The sequence below is a fragment of the Pteropus vampyrus genome, unplaced genomic scaffold (genome assembly GCF_000151845.1).
Source record: "Pteropus vampyrus isolate Shadow unplaced genomic scaffold, Pvam_2.0 Scaffold108, whole genome shotgun sequence".
In the NCBI taxonomy this organism is placed as follows: domain Eukaryota; kingdom Metazoa; phylum Chordata; class Mammalia; order Chiroptera; family Pteropodidae; genus Pteropus; species Pteropus vampyrus.
Genome location: NW_011888889.1, coordinates 3,619,682 through 3,623,164, shown reverse-complemented (window position 1 = coordinate 3,623,164; position 3,483 = coordinate 3,619,682).

Sequence of the window (3,483 nt, the reverse complement as noted above, 5' to 3'; positions counted from 1 at the left end):
CCTGGGACTATGCCAGACACTGTGCTGGCACTTCACATACAGTGTCTCTGGTCCACACAACAACCCCATTTCACAAATGAGAAAACTGATATTCAGAAAAATTGAACCACTTGCTGGTAATGAGTAGAAATTTTAAAACAAAGATCTAGCTGATTGCAAAGGCATCACTCTGTCTACTGCTTATACTACCATTGTGGCATTACTTATTCAAGTCAGAATTATCCTGCTCTTTGAATAGAGTGCATTCATTTTATGCATCAGTAGATGTGAGTTAAATAGATTAGTATGCAGAGAAGGTATTCTCTCCTGAGTTACTGAGAATATGACTGCAGGAGAAAATATGAAACTAGAGATATGGATACTGGTTTTCACAAAGAAATAAGGTGTCTGGCTTCTGGGACTGCCCAAAGGGTATGGCTCAAAGGATGCAAAGACAAGCTTTGCCTCTTTCTGTTATCTCAAAGCCGGTTTTGCTTTTAGCTAGACATATACCTTTTAATATCCAGGTAGAGCTTTAGATCTTAATATAAGATGAATGTCCTAATGTATTTCATCTGCACTACATTTTCTTAATGCTTTCAGAATTCTAAAACGACGCAAGGAAAATTTTAAAATCTCTATCATTGCTGCATTCTTCAAACTCAATCTAAATAGTTGAGTTCTAAGCACTTAAAATAGCTACAGATTAAAATCACAAACTTCTTCCGGGATGACATTAGCTATACAAAATTAAGAAACATGCCAGATACATTTGGAAAAATTAAAGCTGCTTAGAAATGCAGTGAACAGAAGCAAGTAGTAACTAGACCAAATGGCCTCAAGCATTCATCCTCTTTTGCTTTTTATCTGATGAAATAATTAGTACATATCAACTGGTGGAAAAGTTTTGCCCTTTGAACTTTGCAATGATCTACTCTTCTTTGTTCATATTATTATTACAATTAAATAGTACTGATGATTAATGCAATGTTTTAAAGCAAACAGAACTTTTTAGGACTCTGCAGTTTTAGAAATTGTTTTAATATTTCAACTCAAAGGGCTAACTTGTCTCAAAATTTTAAATAATGGCAAACAATTATTTTTTATTTGCTCATTTTCTGTATTCCTTCATTAATTTTAGATGGCAACTTTTTTAAGTCTCAAAATTGCTATAAATTCAAATTTGCTTAAAAGAAAATGATTGATTTAATTACCAGCAAGATGAAAAAAAACAACCCGATAAGAACATATATATTACCCTAGATGTCCAAAGACCTGGATTATGCTTCAGACTGCCTCTTCCTACATGGGCATATCAGCTAACCTCACAGTTTTATCACTTAACCTCACTATGAGATGATCTTAGAGTTGTGAGTGAAGTAAATGACACTTGCAAACTGTGAAGCACAATGTAAATAATTCATTTTATTATTACAAAATATACATATTTTTCTAAAAGTTCTGGGGTATTTGCAGCTAATTATTCATTCTGCTTTCAATCACACAATGAATAAGTAATGGAACCAGAATTTGAACTCACTTTTAACCTAAGTCTTCATACTCTATTCTCCATACTGTTTATGTGAAGAGCTCAGGAAGATTAATTTCTCTTAACCTCAATTTACCCTGCATAAAATGGAAGAAATAATATCTAGCTTGCAATGTTATTTTGCAGATCAAATCTGCCCAAACAAAACAGCAAAGCAGAGGTCTGGAACACAGTGGATACTCACTGTTGGTTGAATCTAAAATTCAGAACTCTAACAAATTGTATTTAACAAAGATGACTGAACCAATATACATTCCATCCCACATGCTCTCATTACGGTCTGACATTGGCATAATTCCATCAAGCAGCGGTGTGTTCCTTCACTTTTTTAACTGTCTCAACCAATAGTATGCAACAGAGTGACCTGTGTGACTTCCGAGATTGCCTCTACCTTGTCCACTCTCTCTTAGATCTCTCTGGGTGAAGACTGCCTCCATGCTGTGCAGACACTCAAGCAACTCTGTGAAAAGAACTGAGGCCTACATCCATGGCCAATGTCAAATTGTCAGCCATGGGAGAGAGCCATTGTGAAAGTGGATACTTCAACCTCAGTGAAGCCTTCACATATTTGCATATTCCTGTGACTGCCTAAGAGATTCTGCTTATGAAAGAACTGTCAGCCAAACCCTCTCTAGACTCTTAACCAACAGTAACTATGAGAAAAAAGTAAATGATTATTATCTTAAACCACTAAGCTTTTAAATGATCTGCTATAATAGATACAAGAACTATTGTTCAATTTGTTGATTAACTTCTATATGAAAATTGCAAAGTTATACCTAGCTAAAATCCAAGAGCAAGTAAGGCAGTTTAAATCCCTTAAAATCCTTAGTTCTTACTTTATATGCCCAATGCAAGGTGAAGGTTTACTCCTCTAAGTTTAACCCTCTAAAAAGAGGGAATCAACTTTATATAAATAAGTTCTTATAAAGTTCCTTGTATTTCGTAGGAACTAGATGTTTCTAAAAAGTTTCAATAACATTGTTTCATGACATGGGAAACTAGAAAAAGTTTCTATATTAGTATCTTATTTATATAACGTGCTATTTGAAATACACATGTATTATCAAAATTAATGAAATATTTTACGTAGACATTTGACTACTTCATCTATATTTCCTAAATTCATACATTAAACTTAACAAAAAAATTAGAGGTCTTTTCATTATGAGGAATGGCTTTATAAATTGAGCATATACAGTACTTCAAATCAGTAATTAAACCAACTAGTCTCATTAAAAAAGATTTCATCTTTGAAAGACATTAGTTAAAAAAAGAAAGGCAAATCACAATCTGGAAGATTTTGATAAATTACAATTTGTATTTGGAAGAAAATATTCACAATACATTTATCTGACAAAAGACATATCTAAAAAATATAAATAACTTTTAAAACTCAAATAATGAAAGACAAACAGCCAATTAGTAATGGTAAAAAGACTTTAACAAACACTATAAAAAGTTAACATGTAAAAGACCAATAAGTACACAAAAAGATGTTCATTATCATAACTAATTAGAGTAATGCAAATTAAAACTACAATAGAACATCACACACGTACTAGAACAGCTAAAATGTAAACATCTGATAATAGTAAGGGTTAGCAAAAATATGAAGCAACTAAAACTTTCACACATTTATACAGCTAAATAAGTATTTAGCAAATGACACAGTTATTCTACTTCTAGGTATTTACCCAAGAGAAATAAAAACATATGTCCATAAAAAGGCTCATACAAAATGTTCATAGTACTTTATTTCTAATAGTTCCCCAAACTGGAAAAATATTGCAAATATCCACCAATAAGTGAATAAATTTTGGTATACCCATGTAATGGAATACTACTCAACAATAAAAAGTAACCTATCTCCAAAAGACACAACATGAACAAATGCTAACAAACACTTTTCTGGGCAAACAAAGCCAGACAAAGTACTGTTGTAAAGCACTATA